At 42.7% G+C, this 23538-nt stretch overlaps 1 protein-coding gene and 1 long non-coding RNA gene across 2 annotated transcripts in view; both read left to right on the forward strand.

Annotated features, from left to right (window-relative positions):
- Window positions 1-23538, forward strand: part of ski (SKI proto-oncogene) — a 151315-nt gene that overhangs the window by 87694 nt on the left and 40083 nt on the right. The window lies entirely within an intron of this gene.
- LOC116990443 lies at window positions 1967-14193 on the forward strand. The gene is made up of 3 exons (XR_004416549.1): window positions 1967-1977; window positions 3482-3487; window positions 13827-14193. It is a non-coding gene; the product is annotated as an uncharacterized LOC116990443 (long non-coding RNA).

Consider the following 23538-nt stretch of genomic DNA (forward strand, 5'->3'; position numbering starts at 1 on the left):
GTAATTGCGGTTTTGTTCAATGAAATGCACTGTCTGGTTTTGGACTAACTGACCAGACAGTCTCAATAAACAGTCTGCATTTTATGGTTGGATGGCAAAGTTCATATTTTGTGACTAAAGATCTTATGGTTGGCGAGTATATTTGCTGCACTGAAGACATACAGTCATTGTGAAAATGCTGCAGAGAGGAGACTGATTTCCTATAAAGGATATTTATACGACACATGTACAGAACCTTGTGCCTGTCCTTGCAACTGGATGATGCAGAGGTTAAATTTTTGTATAAACTGTCTTGCTCCAAAAGAAAAAACTTTAAAGATCTCTCTCTCTCTCGCACTCGCTCTCTCTCTCTCTCTCTCTCGCACTCTCGCTCTCTCTCTCTCTCTCTCTCTCTCTCGCTCTCTCGCACTCTCGCTCTCTCGCACACTCTCTCTCGCACTCGCACTCTCTCTCTCGCACTCGCACTCTCGCTCTCTCGCACACTCTCTCGCACTCGCACTCTCTCGCACTCGCACTCTCTCGCACTCGCACTCTCGCTCTCTCGCACACTCTCTCTCGCACTCTCTCTCGCACTCGCACTCTCCCGCACTCGCTCTCTCTCTCTCGCACTCTCTCTCTCGCACTCGCTCTCTCGCACACTCTCTCTCGCACTCTCTCTCGCACTCGCACTCTCGCACTCGCACTCGCACTCGCACTCGCACTCTCTCTCTCGCACTCGCTCTCTCGCACTCGCTCTCTCGCACTCGCTCTCTCTCGCACTCTCTCTCTCTCGCACTCTCTCTCTCTCGCACTCTCTCTCGCACTCTCTCTCTCGCACTCTCTCTCTCTCGCACTCTCTCTCTCTCGCACTCTCTCTCTCGCTCTCTCTCTCTCTCTCTCTCTCTCTCTCTCTCTCTCTCTCTCTCTCTCTCTCTCGCACGCTCTCTCTCTCTCTCTCTCTCTCTCTCTCGCACGCTCTCTCTCTCTCTCTCTCTCTCTCTCTCCCCAACTTTCCTTTCAAATAAAATGTATGCAAATGTTTTAATTTATCAGGATCTGTAATTAAATGAAATTGCATTTTATCTGATCAACCAGAAAAAGTTATGGGGTTTTCAGAGATCTCTGGCATCACAAATGTTATCAGGTCCTTTAAATATCAAAGTTTGCTTAATTATTAATCACTAATTAATAGTCGTGAAAGGGCAACTGAAATAGATGGAACAATGTGGAATCACAAAAGTGTGACTTTATGTTTGTTTTATTTTAATGTTCTTATTCTCCACGAAGGAGCATTCTTTATGAATAGCTCTCATAATTCCCACATTCTTATCTTGAGTAGTATTTCAAAAGAATATACACTTAATATTAATAATGAGAGAAGGCTTTTCAGTCTCATTCGGCGGTCTTATTTTTGTTAAGATCTATGTCAGGATCCACATGGACTATTTAAGGCTTATGTTACCTGATTTCTTTAAGCACCATCCTCGACAGCCTGCTTGATCATCCTACCCTTTAAGTCAAATTCAGGGCAGCACAATGCCACACCGCAGCTGGAAGAGCTGCTGCCTCACAGGGCTAGAGACCCAGGTTCGATCCTGACCTTGGGCTGTTTGTGTGGAGATTGCACGTTCTTCCTGTGACACGTAGGTTTTCTTAGGGGTGCTCCGGTTTCCTCCCAAACCTCAAAGACGTATGTGTTTGTAAGTTGAATGGCTGCTGCAAATTACCCGGAGTGTTTAGCGACTGGATGCAAAAGTGCGATAACATAGAACTAGTGTGGTCTGCGTGGATTTGGTGGGCCGAATGGCCGGTTTCCATGCTAAATCCCAAAAGATTAATAACAAATAGGACACCTTCCCCCTTGTTTCCTACCCATTTATAGTCATGGCAACCCTGGTTCTGGCTTTGCTTCCTTTCACCTCCAGAGTTTCCCAAGGCTGCCCCTCTGGACTCCATCCATTCTCTCCTTCATCTGCATGCGGCCCTTCAGTGATGTGTGTTAACTAGTGTGACAGCATCCACATGTTTGTTGATATTGCTCGCCAGCATCACCACCTCTGTTATTGGATAGCTTAGTTGATAGTCTCGGATAAGCCTCCCCGCTGAATGATTGGACAACAATCCAGGAGCAATTCAGCATCTAAACATGAGAAATGTGATGTGACAAGAATACATATGCAACTGAGATACAAGTTTATTGTGTTTAGACTTTAAAGATACAGTGCGGAAATAGGCCCTTCGGCCCACCGAATCTGCGCAGACCTGCGATCACCCCTTCCGAACACTAGGGACAACTTACAATTTTACCGAAGACAATTAACCTACAAATCTGCATGTCTTTGGAATCTGGAAGGAAACCAGAGCACCCAGAGGAAACCCACGCAGTCGCAGGGAGAACATACAAACTCCGTATAGACAGCACCTGTAGTCAGGGTCAAACCTGGGTTTCTGGAGCCGTAAGGCAACAACTCTATCGGTGTGCCACGGCGTGTTGCTGAATATGTGATATCCTCTCAACATGTACAAATTGCAGTTTCATATCTACAAATATTTTTTTATACTCTCCCATTTCCTTCTCTCTGTTGCCTAGTTGACAGCCAAGATGAGACTAGGTCAGTTTCCCCTCTAGATCACCTAGTTAATTGAAGGAACCACTGTAACCCTCAGAACAACCTGAGGGAATCCACCAGTGAGTCACCAGCGAAGGCCCATCATCTGTGCCTTTTGTGTTTATTTAAAACTAAACCAAAATTATGTAAAAACTACCAAGATATTATTGCACTTATTGCATGATCCAAATCTGTTCTACACCCAAATTATACTTAAGGTTTACTTGCTCTGAAATTTGTGTCTCCTTATTTACTGCAAGCTTCCAGCAGATTGCCTTCAGGAAGGTATTAACCTACTTTTACATTTGCATTACCTCTTGTCTTCAGCATGCTGCTAAATCTATTTTGGTTCATCTGGTATTCTGTGAGAGAAGTTTCTGAGGTATGTTTTTTACAGAGGTCAGAAATTGCAACCAAGCAAAACAAAAAATGGGGAGGGGAGTCTTTCCTTTTAGTATCATAGAGTCATTTTCAGGAAAATGTAGGATTCTTGGGTCTAACATGGAGCCTTGTCTACTTGAGGTACTCCTTCGGAAGAATGATCCATTTTGATGGATGAAAAATAGCAGCCTAGACACGCATGTTGTCAGAAAAGTTCCAATCACTATGAGGTGAGTGGTGAGACAGGCTTCCACTGTATGGTGTCAGAACATACACAAATGGATTAGAGTTTCTTCGTTGGGCCAATGACTGTATCCTCGTGTCATCTTTCAGGGCAGTGGGGATTGCTGTGGGACATGGAGTGGACCATTGAGGGTTCTATTGCGGCATCAGCACATGATCACTGTCTCCCACTGCCATTCACTGCTGCCTTGGGCTTCCTTGGCCAAGCCGAAGCAAGCCACGCATTTGCAACGCAGGGCAGCTCCTGCAAGTACCTGCATTGATTGCAGTCCAAGGTTGCATTTGTTGCCGGCACTTCTAGCTTAATGCATCATACACACCGAGATCCTGGCAGCAAATTCATGAGCAGCATCTAGCACACTCTCTAGTGAAGTTCCTTCAGCTCACTTTGTTCATGCTGACCACTTTAGCATACTGGTCTCGTCCCATTTGCCTGCACTTTGGGTATATTCGACAGTGATAAAAATGATATAGTTGCAGTGATGTAAGGAGGTTAATCTACTGAACATGCTTTTAAAATTTTGGGCTGCTTCAAGTTGAAATAAACTTTTAAAACATGTCTTCTATAATTTCCTTTAAAAATAGCAGAAACAATGTTATCTGTGAAAGGGAGTATATGTGTTCATCTAAATCAACTAAACTAGAAGTCTAAACGTAGATCTTTGGCACTATGACCTTTGTCAGACTCAGCTATTTGATTAGTGTGAAGAAAAAATGATACTGAGTTCATGTAAATCTTTGCAAGCTGCTTGTTGGCAAGATTCAAAATGTAGAACGAGATAAAGACTTGAATCGTGCAAATGAGATTGAGGTTTGCTGAATTTTGCATTCAGAGATTTCTTTGCAAGCAGTAAAGATACAATTATTCTGGCAAGAATAACCAAGAGCGGAAGAGATAAATCAGGTGTTTTATGTTTCCAGGCTAATCACTAACTTCAGTGTCTTGCGCTCATTGCTTTTTGGGGACTAATTTGTAATTATTTGGAGAATAGATGAATAATAATATTTGGTTATCAGATCTCACTCAATCACTTGACCAACATAAGGAAAATTTACTAGAAAATCACAGTTTTTTGGCAGAGTTGAAATATTGTGCAATGCGAAATTTTGAAGCAGTCATATAAATCTGTACCCCAGAATTGCTCTGTGAAAATTCACATTAACTTATAGACTGGTAACCTGTTCCCTTTTTAGTTATCTTTCTTCCTTGGCTTAAAACTTGGTACTTATTCACTTCCAATACCCTGTCAATAGGCTGTAAACCACATCTGACGGCTCACAGTAAATCTTTGCAACCTGCTTAATTACGGGGTACAGAGCCAGATTCACACCTGTTTTCTACACTCCCATCTCTCCAACCTGGCTTCGAAAAGCTGATCAGAAGTAGGAACCCTTGCAACATCTCACCTCCTTGGGTCCTAGCCATGAAGCTGTTACTGTAATCTCACCATTGCATTTGCCCTCGATCAACTAACTTAGGACAATTCTGAGGCCATCTTTACCCCCTGCTCTCCATCATTAGATATCAGTCATCCAGATAGACACTGGGGTATTAGGAAGAATGCTGAATATTGATTTCATTGAAAGTACATGCATACGATCAATATATTGTTTAAAAACCTTTTCATTGCTTAAGCATCATTTCATAATGAAGGAAGTTTTAATATTTTTTCAGCAATTTTTATCTTTAGTTTAGAGGCACAGCGCAGAAACAAGCCCTTCGGCCCACCGAGTCTGTGCCGACCAGCGATCCCCCAACACTAGCACTATCCTAAACCCTAGGAACAATTTACAATCTTTACCAAAGCCAATTAAGCTGCAAACCTGGACGTCTTTGGAGTGTGGGATAGAAACCGGAGCACCCATAGAAAACCCACTCGGTCACAGGGAGAACATACAAACTCCATACAGACAGCATCCTTAGTCAGGATTGAACCCGGGTCCAATGGCAGCAACTCTGCCACCGTGCTGCCTTAAATTTAATATTGAATATTTCAAGTGCTCTGGGTAACAATGCAGGACACTCCTATCAAGAAAAGCTTAGCAGTTTACATAGGGATTTGCTATTCCATCCAAAGTATGGGAGGAATTTCTGGTGCAAGATCATTACTGTGAACTAGCTGAGTGCTTGGTTCACTGAGCTGCAGTCAGTGGGTATTGGAAGTGGCTTTGTGGAGGGGAGGTCATTTGTTTGTCATACTTCAGTATTTGCACCATTGCTCGGAGTTGAGCCAGCCTAGATTGCTGTGACCCATACAATGATGCGATGGTCTAAAGCAGGTGCCTCTAAGCCACATTCTTTGGTACATTTGGGCAGGCACTGACCAAATGAGGCCAACTGACAAGATGGACCTCCTCACCTGTGGCTGCTGCCACTGGAAATGTTGGTAAGGACTATGTTACTCAATTGCTGATGCCTCGCATTCCTTACTCAGGTTCAAGAAGACAAATGGCTCCCTGACTCCCAGAGTTGATCTGACCTCCTGCTTAAAGTATTTCTCCCCTCCTTTTTCCTCCTGCCTCATGCATCAGCTGCTTCTGTTCTGTGTGCCCAACCTTTGCTCACCCTTTGTGCCGTCTTCCAAGGAGAGACTGCTGAGGAAGCGAGTTTGGGAGCTGTTGGCTTGAACAAAGACCTTGCAGTCAGCAAAAGATCCTGCGGCACCTGGAGCACCCTCCCATAGGATTGCGGTTTCAAACAGCTACGTAAAGCAGCAGACACAGAATTATAGCAAAGGCCAACAAACAATCAACCAGCAAACCAGCTGGGAGTAGTGGATGGTCTCTTTAAATCGTGCCATTGGAGGTCCTTCCTGTTGCATGCATTTCCAGTCAGAGCAAACAACAATGGTGTCTAACGTCAAGCTTACATGCGCTACTTAGCATGCATTCTCAATGAAATGAGGTACAGCATGCCATTTTTCCACAAGTGAACAAGTGGATCACTTTGGCAGCACAGTGGTGCAGCAGTAGACTGTACTGCCTCACAGCGCCAGTGACCCGGGTTTGATCCTGACTGGCTGCATCCGTAGTCAGGATTGGAGTTTGTGCATTCTCCCAGTGACTGCTTGGGTTTTCTCCGGGTGCTCTGGTATCCTCCCACACTCCAAAGAACAGTACAGCACGAGAACAGGCCCTTCGGCCCACAATGATTGTGCCAAACATGATGCCAAGACCATCTCTTATCTACCCTGCACATATCCATATTCCTCCATATCTTATCTGCCTCAACCACCATCCCCGGTATCACCCCTTAATCCAGGTAACCTTCTGGTAAACCTTTTCTGCACCCTTTCATAAACCCCCCCCCCATAGCCTTCCTGTAATGGGGCGACCAGAACTACATGCAACACTCCAAATGCGGCTTAACCAAAGTTGTGTCAAGCTGCATCGTGACTTCCTGACTCTTGTACTCAATGGCCAGACCTATGAAAACAAGCATACAATATGCCTTCTTTACCACTCTACCTAGGTGTTGCCACTTTCAGAGAGATATCGACTTGGACCCCAAGATCCCTTATCAATGATGTTAAGGGTCATGCTCTTTTCCCTTTGCATTTAATTTCCCGAAGTGCAGCACCTCACACTTGCTCGGATTAAACTCTGCCATTTCTCCACTCTATATCCCGCTGTATACTTTGACAGTCTTTCTCACAATTGTTTGAACATGAGAGGTGAGGATATTTCTCCACCTTGCAATAAAATCCAATTGTGAATGTTTGGTTCGGATGTTCTCTCAGGCCTCTGCCAGAGGGTTACTCTGAGATCTGCATGAGAGACATTCAGGTTAATTTTCTCATCCACTTTGAAGATTGGGAGACAACAAGAGCTGAATGTTAATTACTGTGTTAATTACAGGTCAGTAAGGGATTTAATCTAACGATTGAATTTAAGGACACAAAGTGCTGGATAACTCGGCGGGTGAATCAGCATCTCTGGAGAACCTGGGTCGGTTACATTTCGGGTTGGGACCGTTCTTCAGACGAGACCTAAAACATCCCCTATCCATGTTGTCCAGGGATCCTATCTGACCTGCTGAGTTACTCCAGCACGTTGTGTCCTTTTGTGTAAACCAGCACCTGCAGTTCCTTGTATCAGCACAACAATTGAACAAGTTGTTTTCTTCTTTAGCTGAAAATGATCGGTAAAAAACAGGCATTTTCTGTTGATTATTCTGTTTCTCTGACTTGGAAACCAGAAGTAGGGTAACATACATCCCACTGCTATAATTAAAACCAGGTTGTTTTAAAATATTAATGACTGGAGTTTTTGATGGAAACTTTTTTTAATGTTTCAGTGCATATAGATGAGTCATTGAGCAAATATTCATTGAAAATATGGACAAGCTAGCATGACTTGTCTAGAGCACATTTCAGAATGAAACAGATGTGCAGTTTTCTTTTTACCCTTTACGGAACAGCGCTAACAGATTTGTTAAATTAAGCTGACAGAATAGTTTCCTTTCCCATGAGGACATCTTGGAAGCCCGTACCAGTTACTGCAAGGTTGGGTGGTTTAACCATTCAGATTGTACAGAGGAATTTAGGAGTTGATATAATAATCTCTAATAAAAGTAAAAATGACCCAGTTAAGATTTGACAGATAAAGCAGGTGATCTAAGCTAAGAAATGCAAGACATTGAACTGCTGAGCTATCAAGCACATTTACTCTGTTTGCTTGAATTCCTGGGAGATCAATAAGGGTCTGTGTAAACCGATGATTTAAAATTGTTCTTAAACCTGTAAAGAATTTCCTTACGGTGTACTGAAGTTGAGTCGAACAATCATTTTTTTTCATAATGTGCTTCTCTCTACATGGCTGAAAGCAATGATTGCATTACTACGCTCTGTCACCACCTAAGACTTAGCACCTCCTCCCCAGCTTGTCAGTTTGACTTGCTGCAGTACCAGACACATGAATCTGCCTGTAATGTTCAAAGCCTTGCCAGTTTTAACGTGGGAGAAGATGGACAAAAATGATGATCTGGCAGAAGAACTGGAGCATGCATAGATAGTATGCTATCATCTGAATGTTTAATTAATCTTTTTTTAAATATTGAACCAGTAACCAAGTTCTGTGAGAGGAAGCTGGGAGTCCTGTGCTATAGTGCACTGAAATCCCTCGTAGTGTGTGTGACGGGTTTTACTGGTTCTTGGCCCAGCTGCAAGGGGTGTGGTATCCTCTTTCAGAGAACATAAGCACTTCCTCTGTTCCACCCACTTGGAGCAATAATATTGTATTGTATTCAAATTTATTGTCATTGTCTCAGTTAGAGACAACAAAATGAATTTCCCTTACAGGCAGTATCATAAAAATAAATAAATAATAATAAATAATAAAACATATTAAAAATAAAATAGAATTTTAAAAAAAGCACAAACACTGAAAGTCCACGACACAACATAACACAGTGGCACCAAGGCGAGGAAGGCACCATAGTCCAGCCAGCCTCCCCTCCGTTCTTCCCAGATGTTCACTCGTGGTCGAGGCCTTCCTAGCACCCGCAGTCGCCGCCCCGGGTGGCCCGATGTTCAGGCCATCACGCCGGGCTGGTGGAACGCCGGCGCCGAACCCCGACGGTGAACATCCTCCTCAGCGGCCCGGACCTCCTGATCAGCCGCCTCCCGCAGCCGGAGTCGGCAGCTCCCGAGTCCGCAGGCCGAGCCGGGCAGAGTCTGCAGCAGAGTCTGAAATCTCAGGGAAAAAAATAATTTTCATTCCAACCAAAAGAAGAAATTTGTACTTTTTAATGCCTTTGTTAGAAATTAGTAAAAAGAGGTGGGATAGGTGGAAGCAACACAATGCAACAGAAAATGGTGTTTGGGTCAGAAATCCCTACTTCTCCCCATCAATTGAAAACAAAGCCTCTACTGACCATTTCCCATTGGGGCTCCGCTGATTGCCAAGACATTTTGTTGTTTTTAAAATGGCCTGGCTTTCAGATAACGTTGACAGCCAAAGTTCATGAGCAGTGATTCGAGCACAATGTTGAATTCTATTTCCCAGCATGACATAATGTTGGCAAACTGTTCTTCAGAATCAAATATATAGTTGAGGGAGTCTCGGTCTGTTTTGTTCTTGGTATTTGGTTGACTGTAATTTGTCTTTCGAGATCCCTTTAATCCCAAGTTTTGTCCATGCTGGTCAATCTTTGATAGGTTTCTGCTGCCAAACACAGTGCTGTTACAACCAATTGCTTAATCTCACATTAGTCCCAACAGGAGCTTCCTCTAAGGGCAGATGAGACATATTTGCAGACACTTGGAAGAAATTGTGTAATGGTATATTTTGTTTTATTTATTGAATTTCATAACTAGGCTACTTGGACAAAGCATTACACTTGCTTATACATATTAGTATGTTTATTTACAGATGAGCCCAAGACTTGGTCATCTGTTGCTGGCTCTGATTTGTTCTGGCCTTTTCCTATCTCCAGTTCCCTCCCCTCTGCTTTCAGTCTGAACAAGGGTTCAGACACAAAACGTCAACCATCCTTTTTGTCTAGTTGCTGCCTGATCTGCTGAGTTACTCCAGCACTTTGTGTCCATCTTGAGCCCTAGACAACGTAGATGGATGAAGACTATGACATACAACACCCTCTCTCCCAATTGTGTTTTAATACAATATGATTTTGTTTGTTCATTAACCTGCCTATCCCATCCAAGAATTAAGCTGCTGCTGTAGTGTCAGGTAGACTGTGGTAGTTTTGTTATCATTTACATTAACGTAACGTATCTTCTCATCATTCTCCACAATGTACTCGACGTATTGTCAATACCTTTGTGTAGGAAACAACTAATAACTCAAACTATCTCCAAACATAATACGCCTCTACTCAGATAAATAATTTCAACTAGAACACTGAGCAAATGCCACCATTGCTTAAGTTCTTAATGCATGTACAAGTTATCATGCACAAACAGATTAAAATATTAATCCTGTATGATTGTACGTATACACCCAGCTGATAGATGGAAAAGTGTGCATGCAATAAGTCAGGGGCTGTCAGCCCTAGATGGAATGTATGCATTTTCTGCTGGTATTTGTACAATAGAAATATAGATTTGTTATAATGCCATTAATGTAGACTTTTTGGGGAATGGACATTCAGAGATTTAATTTGACCAAAGTATTTCCACTGCCAATACACAAATTTATGCTTTTTATATTTCCTAATCATGAAAATAAAAAACATGGTATTTAAATTATGATGTACATTTAACTTTCTGAATTTGAACTATGGCTGACTTAATTTTCTCCATTTTAGTATTGAAAGTTTTAGGACATATCAACATGGAGAATGTTCTGGTATAGGATCCCAGCACATTATCCGGCTCGTTAAACTTGGTGATGTGACAGTGACTCTCAAGGAGTGGATTTAGGTCCATGGTCACCACAAATAGTAATGAAAATGTGCTCATCTGCATTTACAGTGGGATTGAAAACTCACCCATATTTGCATGGGAGAATTTATTATCTCATGCCTGAGTCAAGATCATAATTGCTGGCTTGGATTAAGAGGCTTCAAATGGGAAGCCCTGTTACAACAGTTTAAGTAGTACATCCAGCATGAAGAGAATTTGGAAACTGTCAAACATGATCATGCCTGTCTGGCTCTATATTTAAACCGCTTGAAAACCCTCCCTGGAACCTCCACTTTAAGTGAAGGAGATAGTCACTATTTGAAAGTATGGTGATGCTGGTTTGGTGAGTTTTCAGGTCACTGTACTTGGCCAAAACTTTAACAACCAAATTAAAGCCACCTGTACAAGGGAGACTCCTCTGCCAGGAACAGACCATGGCTTTGTATCTACTGTATGTATGTTTAGTTTAGTTTACAGATACAGCGTGGAAACAGGCCATTCGGCACACAGAATCCGCACCGACCAGCAATCACCTTTTCAGTAGTTCTATCCTACACACTAATGACAATTTTCTGGAAGCCAAATCACTCTACAAACCTACACGTCTTTGGAGTGGGGGCGGAAACCAGAGCACTCGAAGTAAACCCACGCAATCACTGGGAGAAGACTGCACAGTCAGGATTGAACCCAGGTTTCTGGCGCTGTAAGGCAGCAACATATCTATGTGAAATGCAGATGCTTTTTAAATAATGTTGGCAGCGGAAATTTCTTTTTTCTGTTGGTTGCTTGGTGGAAAACTCTTCTGATGTCTCGTAATTTGGAAATAATCCAGTAACCATTGTTGTTTTGAGAAATCTAAATAGTCCTGATGCTCAAATGAATTGTACTGTGGACGACCATTTAGTTGAATTTAATCTCTCTTTATTTCCATTTGATTTGGCAAACTAAATGTAAGGAAATGCACAGATATAATCCATCAAGAACGCTGGAGGGAATTTAATTACACCACCCGTTTCAGACTTTTTTCATGTAAGTTAATAGGCGTCTGACCCCAGCCTGCTAATTGTAATATCACCCGCAGTGACTGTAATTCTGACAGCGTTACGCATAAATTCACTTTGGTTGAATTAACTGAGCGATGCACAGATCTGACAAGTCAGTTTAAAAAATGTTTCCAAAAGGAACTATGAGAGACCTGCAGCCAAATAAAATGGTACATTCATATATTATAATATTACTTGTGTCAGTTGCTTGGTTAAAAAAATAAAATAAAGGTCACCTATATCATTTTCATTTCTGAAGCTGTATTTTTCCATTGGAGGTGCAGCTGTAGTTTTTGTTTAATCAAATCGGGCTAAGGTTGGGGTGATCAGAGATTCTCTAGTAAGGTATGTCAGTCTCAGCAGGGCAGCTAAAACGTACTAACTGAACAAAGTTGTAGGTAAGGCAAGTGGGAAAAATATTTTAAAAATAAATCCCAAATGCAATGCCATGTATTGTAATGCGATGCTAATCCTTCACATTACTGCTGTGAATTCTATGCAGGCAGGACATTGCACAATTTCAGTCTCATTTTGAGAACAAATTAACAATTCTCCTGTGTGTTGCGGAGTCGTTTAACAGTAGTCTGGGAATAAATTCCTTCACAAACAAGTTAGGGTCCAGTTGGAGTCATGGTCTGGGGTGTGTTTGTTACTGCCTGTTGTTAAGCTGTGTGTGCCTGTGCCATAGCAAAAAACATTCTGTGGTAATCATTGATATTGAAGGCACCACCTTAAGCTGGCATGCCAGAAATAATTCCTATGGAAGGCACATTAAGATGGTTGGCTCTGATAAGACCCGACAGAAATGCAGGATTTATTTTGCTACAGAAACACTTTCATGAAATTTTTATTTAATAGAAGAATTAGTGGAAGACTCTTAGACATCTATAATGTATTGGGAAGACAAGCTAACGATCTTTGAAATATAGAGTAGTCAGCACAGGCTGACCAAAACAAGAGTCTATGTCTATGTGAAGCTGCTTCTGGGAAGTGAAAACGCTGGTGGCTGTCGATCCTTCCATTCACTGACGCACTCACTGCCCTTGAAAGTACTGACAATGTACTTAGTGCTGCAGAACATTCTTAACAATGTTTTACACCACCCAGCAATTAAACTGTGGTTCGGATTCTTTCACAAGGTGTCCCTGGATTTTATATAGAATGTTCTGTAAAATGTAATTCAACCTTGCTGCGTATGTCATTTTTTTGTTCTCTGACCAGTTCTCTGTTCCCTGCTTGCTTTTCATTTCTCCCTACCATGGCCAAAGCAAGTATTTTTTTGTCGGAGCATGGAACTACGTGCCTTCTGTATTTCACTCCTCATTCCATCAGTGAATGTTGTCAATGAATAAACTGGTTGTTCCATCACACAGATCTCTGAAATGTCATTGCTAGATGTCCAAGGGCACTTGCGCATTGTTCGCTGAACGTGTTTAGAAGTATGACACTCCCGCTAGGACACCTTTCAGGGCACCTTTAGTTGGTAGTTAGTCCTGGGAGAACACATCAGTAAGTTCAGTGAACGCCCATCTCCTGGGTTTATACTGATCTAATTATTGTGTCATAGAGTCATCGAGTCATACAGCATGGAACAAGGCCCTTCACCCCTATTCTTAAGACTGCGTCCGAGCTTTCAAGCTCCTGCATCATCTCTCAGAAGGTAGAAGATAGAAAAGAGTATGGCCAGGGAGACAGGCATCCTCGACGATACTTCTGGGCTGTATTCACCACTCTCTGCAGGTTCAGATGGTCAAGAGCAGAGCAGTTGCCACACCATGCACCCTGTCAGGGTACTATCCCTGGTATCTGGGATCCAAAATTATGGAGATTTGCTTGAAACAGTGGGAATAGTAGATTGAGAGGTTGAAGAGGTTTAAAGCCCTTGCTAGATGACAAGTGGCCTTCAGGAAGGATATCCTATTTCATGCTGAAGGAGAATGGACTCCCCACATGGGCTAGAAATTGCTCCAGAATATTAATTTTGTTATTAAAACAAGGTTGGTTGGCACTCTGTCTCTGTAATTGTAAGTCTCATAAAGTGCAAGATATGCATTTGTGAGAGTGGTGTATGGGCAAAAAAGAAGTTGTTTAAGCATTCAGTTCAAGTGGAGTGGAGATGGGGGAATGCAAAAGAATTGCACTATCAGAAATTTAAATCCATTTCACCCCAGCAACGCTGCACTGCAAATAACATTGTTTTAGGTTAGTTCTTGCAATTCTTAGCATGTTACTCAATAGATGTGATTGGTGCAGCCAGCTCTGAAAGGGACAAACCGCAGTGCCAGTTAGGAGGGAGGGTTGCTACAGAATTAAGGGAGGGTAGTAGGAGAGTGGTCCTTGTAGGGTGCTGAAGTAAATGGCCTGCATTGTGAGGAGGTGCTGGCTGAAAGCTACCTGGTTAAGACAACTTCAACAGCTGAACCCTACCTTATGACAAATGTCTTGTTGCAGTGGCCAGATACTACACTCAAGGCAACTCAGGTTGTCCAGGTCTTAGATGTAAAGAGGCTGATTCCTCAGGACTTGGACGGCACATCGGTAGAGTTATTGTCTTACAGCGCCAGAGACCTAGGTTTGATCCTGACTATGGGTGCGGTCTGTATGGAGTTTGTATGTTCTCCCTGTGTCTGCATGGGTTTCTTCGTGTTTGTAGGTTAATTGTCTTCGGTAAAATGGTAAATTATCCCAAGTGTGTAGGATAGTGCTAGTGTACGGGGTGATCGCTGGTCGGCACGGACTCGGTTGGCTCATATTGTATTCTAAAGTCTAAAGTAAAAGACAGAGTCCAGAACCTTGCGAATGGTGTCAGGACTGATTTCACGAGAAATTTCCTGAAGGGTTGTCAATTTATTAAGTTATATACCGCGGAGATCTGTGAATGCTCAGTTATCGACAATGTTGAAGGGAAACCTGATAGATTTTTGGGCACCAATAGAGTCGGGTATGAGGGCCTGTGGGAGTGGATTTGAAGTAGTGGATCCACTCTGCTACTGGATGGTATCTTTCAAGATGTCTTTCAAGAGAAAAAATAAAATATTGTGACGCTCAAAGAGAATTGGGTGTGTTGAATTAACTTCTAATCAGTGCTACTTCTAGATCACTCTGTGTAACTCTTTTGCATCCAGCTCGCTAATGACTGGTGTCAGCTAACAGTGACTTTTAAAAATTTAAAATATGTTTCATTATCTCAATAATGAGCTTCATTACTATTGAATCGATACAATATGTGTCAGTCTGCCAATAGGAGTGAAAAGCCTCAGGTATCTCCCCTTACTCTTACTCCCCTGCCTTTGCACAAGCACCAATGATTGAAGGAAAAGAGAGAGAGAGTGAAAACAGTCAAATTACTGCAACACCCACCCTTCATAAGGTGTTGATGCGTCTTCAACAGTGGGTACTGCAGAACATAAACTTCCAAGTGTGCAGGTTAAGATTCCTATTACAATGCGGCACTGACTGATGTTTAACTTCGCCAACCGAATATGTCATCAGTCTCCCAAAGTGTTGCACCACACAAAACTGTAATTCACTGAGGGGAGGGGGGGGGGGTCCTTCCTTCTGTCATCACTCCAGTTGTGTGGATGAACAGTTTTATCAAATGATTGAAACTATTTTTAACAAGTTATGAACACAGAAGCAGATTTGCCAAATGAAACACTCTTTTCTTTTCCCCCAAAAGAAAACAGAATGTTTGTTTTTTTCAATATCTTAATTTCTTTAACATGGGAGCAAATAGGTGCAGACAAAACTAATTTTAAATCCTTAATTGGACACTATTAATAGTGGGTCTGTGCAGACATGACATGTGGATGTTCAGTCATCCTGCAGTGCGTTCCATACACCCCAGGCAATGAATCAGTCACTTCCCATAGAAAAGACAATCTGTCTTCTCATGTCTCCTCCCACCTTTCTCTTTTTTTGCCACTGCTGCTTACAGACAGGGAAATCATTTTTCCTGATGAGACGCAGCAATCTGCTTGGATAGTAGGCTAATGCTGTATACAGCTGGTGCTGTCTTGTCAAATAAAATTAACTCCAGTCTGCATCGAGGTCTGTGGAAATTCTCCCCCCCCCCTTTTTTTTTAAATCCCTGTTCCCATGATTTTTCCAGGCTCCTTGTAGAATGCAGTTTTATTGGTGTAGATATTCATTATTTATGCATAGTCCTGGGCGAAATGGAGTCAGGCGATTGATCCTGGGGGCATCACATCTTCTCCCTGCCGTTAACACATGCACGGACCTGTGTACCTAACAGTGGATGCTGTTGGAGGGGTTCAGTTGCGTAATATGGCAAGGAATGATTTTCCATCAGCCTTTATCAAGAATATAACCTAGAAATCAATACACGGAGTCCGTGTTTTTCAGAGCGACAATTTTCAGCATCAGTTCAGTTGAGCATCTAACTGGTGTGGGTCATACTGGAGGTGTTTTGGGGGTGAGATCTCTACTGGTGTTTTTCTGACATCATTATTGGCCAATACCCATTTCTGCTTAAACTGACACAAGCTGGAGCAGAAAGCTCCATGTTACATCTGCTGCACAATGGTCTCAGAAGAACAAGGAGCACGCTGTTGCATTTAAAGGGGCACAAAATGCTGGAGTAACTCAGCGGGTCAGGCAGCATCTCTGGAGAAAAGATTCCTTTTTTCCAGAGATGACGCCTGACCCGCTGAGTTACTCTAGTGTCTATCTTTGGTGTAAACCAACATCTGCAGTTCCTTCCTACTCTTTCCTGACACTGGGAGACCAGACTGGACTGTGTCAGCTGTGCCTGTACACTGCACAAACTTGGCATATGTGATGCAATTTGCTTTGTAACATTCAACATCAGTTTTGTCTTCCCAGCAGGGTTGGACTATTGAATGGTGCAAATACTGCCTTCACTTAGTGAGGTGGATTAATCCAATTCATGTTGTATTAGTAAATGCGATGTTTAGAAAATAAAAGAGTGTATGGTCTCATGCTGCATTCTATGAAATGCAGTGATGCAAGCGAAAAAATAAATAAAAGGCACTCTGGCAGGAGATACCCCATTTTACGGATTATCGTTTTGGAAAATAAGTTACAATTCATAAAATGCTGCAAATAAAATACAGATTTGTTCTCTCTGATGTAGTTTATGCTATACCATAAGTGGCACAAGTGAGTGGATTGATTTTGTCAACTGAATATTGGTGTAGTGTCCATAACCTGTTCCTATGTGCCAAACCATTCTAACACGTCAGAGCCATCACCAAGTTTGCTCGAACAAATTCTATCATACTGTGCTTGAGTAATGAGTCGGTGAGATGTTTTTATTCCCTCTGCACCAACATTTGGATGGGCTTGTTCAGTTGATGAAGGGGGTTCCTGTGGAAACTGGGCCTGGCTTACAGCAGCTCCAGTAAACAGTTGGATCACATTGCTTCCTCAACCAGGGGAGACACAGTGGCGCAGCAGTAGAGTTGCTGCCTTACAACACCAGGGATACGGGTTCGATCCTGACCTTGGGTGCTGTCTGTATGAAGGTTGTACGGTCTCCCTGTGACCGCATGGGTTTTCCCCGGCTGGCTGAGTCCCCGTGGAACCATGTGGCGACTGAAGACTCAGAAAGAAAGGGGGGACGGTGCCGTGGTGCAGCAGGTTGAGTACCTGTTTCTTCGGCTTCGATCTGGGGACTTTATTTCCATTTACTAATTTCCCACCCATTCAACTTGAGGAATCAAATTGATTTTGATTGTATTGGAGGATAATGATCAACCTTGTTTTTATTCTGCGAAACCAGCCAAGACATTATAATTCATGTCAAGAGGCCATGAAAGACACAAGTTTGTCTGTGTGTTCTGATGAGAAATAAACAGAGAATTAAACCACGTGTGCCACATTTCCTGGATGTGCTCAAAGCATTAATAAACTTCAATGGACCAATTTTTGAACCTAAAAAAGTGCAGTCAACCTTTACTTTTGTTGATCTGTATGTTGTAGCCAAATTGAAGCAATTCGATGGGGATTATTCTGTATTTGCTGATCACGTTATGTTCCGTACAATGGTCACCAGGTTACATGTTCATGGGTCTCGACAAGATCCCCTTCAATGTCACTCAAGTTCCAACAGATTTGTTTTTAAGTTTTCTTTCAACCTTTTCCCCTTCCTGTTAGCTGAGTCCACAGGAGAGTGGGAGGTGAAATTGATTTCCTGGTTGGTGTTCTATTTAGCTTTCTCCACAAGCATTTGAATTCTTTGATGTGAGTTGCAGTAAGTTTGGTTAACCCTTCTATGAGTGTAATGACCGTGTTTCTCTAAAAAGAAAGCACGGGATATTTATGTAGAGCTTTTTAACTTGTAATTCATTAATAGGTTGAGGTAATGGTGGCAAGAGATGGTGGGTGGGGTGTTTAGGATGTTGAAATGGTGCTGATAAGGCAGGCTGCTTTATCCTATCACTCACAGGATCTGTCTGGGTAATCTTGTACATTGTATGCCAACAAAATCTCTTGTGTCACGCTTCTTTGGTGTCTGTGAAGTTGCGCTTATCTACGCAAGTAGACAGTATTTCTTCATACTTCTCACTGCCTTGCAGATGGTGGAAAGGCTCTGAGGAGTCGGGAGGTAAGTCATGCAAATAAATGGAAGGTTATTGATGAAACAGTTAAAAATGGTCGGGCCAAGAATCATGAGCTGTGTGGCATTCCTACAGGAATGCCCTTTCACTGAAATAATTGACTTCCAGCAACAGTAATCACAACCATCTTGCTTTGCGGAAGGTTTGGCTCAAAACAGTAGAGGCTTTTTCTCCTTTATTCCCATTGAATTCAGTTTTATCAAAGCTCCTTGATGCTGGACCAGTTTCAATTTTGGCATGATGTCATGAACAGTCATTCTCACTTCAAGCCTGGAATTCATCTTCCATGTTGCCAGGTAATTGCCATCAAAACTTCTCGTGGAGAGGTAAGCCCAATTATGGAACATATATATCTTCATCATCACAGCAAGGTTATGCGTGTCCCAATGAATGCGGCATTCATTGACCTGGGCCCTCTTGTTTTGATAGCCCATAACAAAATTTAAGATACACAAAATCTATAGGTTTAATGTGGGAAAGAAGGAGATTTGAGGGAATTTTTTTTTTGGTGCACAAAAAGTCGTTGATATCCGGACCTCGCTGCCAGAGGTGGTGGTGTCAGATACAATCAGTATGTTTAAGAGTCAGTGTTCGGGCATTTGAAATATGTTTTTGAAGGCTGGCTGTCGTGGGTCAGAGAACCAACAACCTATAAGCCTGATCAGAGCCTGCGCTGTGGTTGAGGGTTGGAGATGTCTGGGTGGGGAGAATAATTGAATTTGAGAGTTGGTCGAGACTAGGGAGGATTTTCAGGCTTGGAGCCAATGATTCCAGCTGAGCATGGGCCTGTGATGAGGCTAGTGAAAATTTGAGGGCAGGTTGTAAATCGTGGTCTTTAGTGAGGGTTGAACCTTGGGCCTGATGGTGAAGATTTAAAGGATTGGATAATTGGGATTGGAGTGGTTGAAAGTCAGAGCTGGGGCCTTGGAGGAATTAAGGTGGAGTTTGGTGGAAGAGTGGGAGAGTGCATTACGGAGATTCCAAAATGATCAGGAAGTTCCCAGAGTTATGTTGGGAATCCTATTGCATTGGGGGCTTAGCTCAAGCTCTTCTGTGGTGCCACATTGACGACTGTCATCCTCTGAAACCCTATCAGATGTGCAAGGGTGGAGGATAGCAGGAGTGCCCAGAGGGATATCCAGGTGAGCCCCAGACACAAGTCCTGCTGTGTTCAAGAAGGAACTGCAGATGCTGGAAGATCAAAGGTACACAAAAATGCTGGAGAAACTCAGCGGGTGCAGCAGCATCTATGGAGCGAAGGAAATAGGTAAAGTTTCGGGCCAAAACCCTTCTTCAGACTGATCAAAGCCTGCTGTGTTCTCTCCAGGGGGAAACAGCTTTCAACTGCAGAGCACTGACAAACATAGCCATGTAATGGAAACCTAATGCCCAAACAAGAGTTGAAGCTCAATTAGTTGAAAATTTTAAATTCGACTGATGGTTTCTTGTTAGCATGGGTAAGGATGATTTACGGATGTTGGCGGGTGCAGCAAGTCGAGATATAAGGCAGCCGCATTGGAAGTTAATCCAGTATTTTTTGAGGAACCAAATGGTTGGCGAGAGATCTCTTGTTTCTCAGCACAAGGAAAATTTTGGCTGGGGGTGGGGGGAATCATATGCACTATAACTTGATCTCAAATTAAGTCAAAATTAGGAAGCTGAGACAGAATTGCATTGGATTGCTTACATTAACCTGGCTGTGATGGCTTCAAGATCAAGCGCAGCCAAAACTACAACATTGCAGCGCCAGACAAATTATTTTTAGGAGTCTATCTCATTATGTTTTGAATTCTTTCGCTGAGTGGAATCGGATCTGCCAGCAAGATAATCAGTATGATGCTGAGATCGATTGAATAGAAGACTTTCCAACCAGACAGCTCTATTGTAGTTGTTCTAAGGTGAGGACCTGGAATTGCAACTTTTTCCACGAGAAAATCTATTTAAGTTTTTTTTTAACTAAGAGGAGTACGTCTGCTTTGCTGATACGTACATTTCCTTATCCAGCCTGGGTCACTGCATTCTCGACCTGGAAAGCCACTAACTGCATTCTCAGACATGTTGCAAGTGCTCCTAACATTCCTGTAGTTCATGTTCTCAGAGCAGAGTGTGCATGGGCAAAGCTGTGATGACTACAAGCCATCCCAGACACCACAAAGCTCCTAGACAGGCTAAATTTGGTGATGATTTCAGGAATTCTGAGAAGCTTGCTTTTGATGTGGTGCAGAAACATAAGTGGCTTTGCGACTAAGTGAGACCACGAGCATAACCGGGAGTTCAAGCACAGCAGTAGTAAAGAGGAAACATTTACTGTGCGCTGTTTCATATATAAATAACTCCATAAATTCTTCAGTGAAGATATGCACCCAGACGTTGTAGTGCATCACACTGGTGTTTAGTGGCATTCCTTTGCAGGTACTATCGCAACGTTTAAAAAAGATTTAGACAGGTACATGGGTAGGACAGTTTAAGAGGGATATGGGCCCAATGCAGGCAGATAGGACTAGAATAGATGGGACATGTTGGTCGGTGTGGGCAAGTTAGGCCGAAGGGCCTGTTTCCATGCTGCATGACTATGACTCCAAAATGTTGGAAGTTACAGAACAGCCATTACCTTTTTAAAAAAAAAAGACAAAGTGCTGGAATAGCTTAGCGGGTCTGACTTAGCAGTTCCTTGTTCTTTGCTCCTAGCCCCTGCCTTTACCACAGTGAGTCCAAGCTCGGCACAATAAACAATTGCACTTGTTCCTCGGCACAATGTGGTTAATTTTCCCACTGCATTGAAAGCTGTGTTGCAGTGGGAGTGTCAGCATTTGGCTTTATCCAGTGGGAAAGTGGTATTGGGTGAGCAAGCATGTCTTGCCGTTGGAGGCTGCGCTGTGGAATTTCCAGTGGGAGGGGTGGTGCGTGCGCGCGCGGGGATTCACACACATCAGGGTACACACAGAATAGTTTCAGATGACCTTGTGTTAACACCTAGATTTGAGGTGGGAGACCTGCCCCAAGTGCTTTTGTGTGAGGAAGAAAATAATGCGAGGTTCAGCTGAAACGGGACACTAGGGTGGAAAACTTATCTGTGCTGAACAGCCACTTTAACCTGCAGACACAAGAAACTGCAGCTGCGTGAGTCTTGAGGGGGGGAAATGTACTGGAGGAACACAGCAGGTCAGGCTGCATCCATAGAGGAAACGGACAGACGATTTTCCAGATTGAAAAAAGGATCCCGACCCGAATCATCGTCCATCCATTCCCTCCACAGTTACTACCTGACCCATTGAGTTTAGTGGCCCTTCAGCACATTGTTTTGGCCACTTAACCTGATGAACTAAATGCCCTTTGCTACCAGAAATTCTAAGTAATTTTAAGCCTACCATGCAGTGCCTTTCATGCTCCAAAGTGCAGATGTATTTTTAAATATGGCTTTGCGATGAGCTTGTTATATTTCATTTGATACCAACTCAATCTGGATTCTTTCTTGAAGACGGTTGTGGATTTAAAACGAATGAAGCCAAGGCTAAGAAAAAAAAATACGATTTGACACCTGCCTGTTTCAGACATCCTGACACTTTTACATGAGAACCACTTCATATTGACATGAAAGTGGCAGCAGCATCTCAGCAGGCTTACAGCTCCAGAGTCTCTGTTTGCAAAGCAGTTAAGTTAACAATCATGGGATGGGGCTGATGCATGATAGAGGGTGGATTTGGGGTGCATTATTTTCTAATTAAATATCCCAGAAACTAATTATCAGATTACTGAACCATGCTGTTGACAGTTGCACGTATTTGATGTAATTATTTTCCTGTTGACTGAAGCAGCCAAGCATCACTTAGCCGTTAAGTACGCTTCAACCTTTGTGAACATTTGCAGTGTAATCATTTCAGAAGTTGTAATTTTATTAAAGTTCTCATCAGAAGCTTTTGGGATATAGCCTCACCATCTCCTTTTCATCTCAGCATCAAGTTCTCCCTGTCCTTGCATTCCATTGTTTGGTGCTTCTGGATTTTCTTTTTACTCACAACTCACGGCAATCATTTTTGCATGCTTACGTTATTTTATTTTCATAAGCCGTTCTAGCAAGAGATCAGTGACTTCTGCATCATTGCAGTATTACGGCCAGTAATGCTATGGGGTAAATGAGCAGATGGTTGGTATGGACAAGTTGGGCAGAATGGTCTGTTTTCATGCTGTATAGCTCTGTGACTCTATGTCAGGCTGAGGGATAAATGTACACCAGGACACTGAGAGAATGTCATTGTGAAGGTTGTGCATTTTACCGAAAGATGAACTGTCTGAAGTAAGTGTCCAGGGCTTCTCATGCCTTTGTCTCTAAAACAGAAGCTTCCATGTGTTGAGGTTTACTCTGCCCGAGTGGCATGTATTCCTGGATGGAAAGCAAAGAAGTGGAGCAGAGAAAAATTCTATTTTATCATAGCGTGGTGAGCATGGCTAGTGCCTCCATTGGGAGCCAGCGTGGATTTGGGCACACTGACAACCGGAAGGGGAACAGTAGTCTCCTCGCTGAAGACAGGAAGTCCCTGATTTTTCTTCTCCAAACATTTGTCGTGCAGTTTATTTGGTGAATCATTCCAAAAAGGTGCAATTTAATTTCTACGCTATTGCTTTCAAATTCATCTTTCATTAAGAGAGAAAAAATGTTACTTTATAGTCATGCAGCACAGAAACATGCCCTTTGGCCCAATTGATCCATGCCAACCAAGGTGCCTCATCCAAGCTAATCCCATTTGTCCACATTTGACCCAATATCCCTCCCAACTTTTCTGATCCATGCAACAATCTTTTACATGTCGTCATTATACCTACCTCAACAGTTACATGTACTCACCACCCTCTGTGTGAAAATGTTGCCCCTCAAGTCATATTTATTCTTATCTGCAATGACTTTTTCAAAGTGGAAGGAGCACCTTGCCTTGGAGAGTTAGCCGTCTTGCAGTCAACTGGTTAGCCATGGAGTGGACATGGAGAATGACTTCTGGGCCTAAGCTACCAGAAACCCACTGATATCTGAGAGAATGAATCAGCTCGTCCAGATAGGATAGAAACAGCAAAGGCAGTCCATTAGATAAGATTGCTGTACATGGTTGAAATGCAGGCACATGGTAGCATTGTTTAAACTTTGCAGGGAAGAGGCTGCAATCGCAGAGTAAATGGCAGTCTTTGCAAAGGTTATTTTACCTATGTTTCAGTTTCATACTGAATTTTACAAAGCCTACTTCAGTCGTACATGACAAATCCCAGTCCATGGCCCATTTTGGTCTGAATACATGAAGCTTATTCTCTTGTGTATGGTGCTCGTTCC

The sequence above is a fragment of the Amblyraja radiata genome, chromosome 31 (genome assembly GCF_010909765.2).
Source record: "Amblyraja radiata isolate CabotCenter1 chromosome 31, sAmbRad1.1.pri, whole genome shotgun sequence".
Lineage (NCBI taxonomy): Eukaryota > Metazoa > Chordata > Chondrichthyes > Rajiformes > Rajidae > Amblyraja > Amblyraja radiata.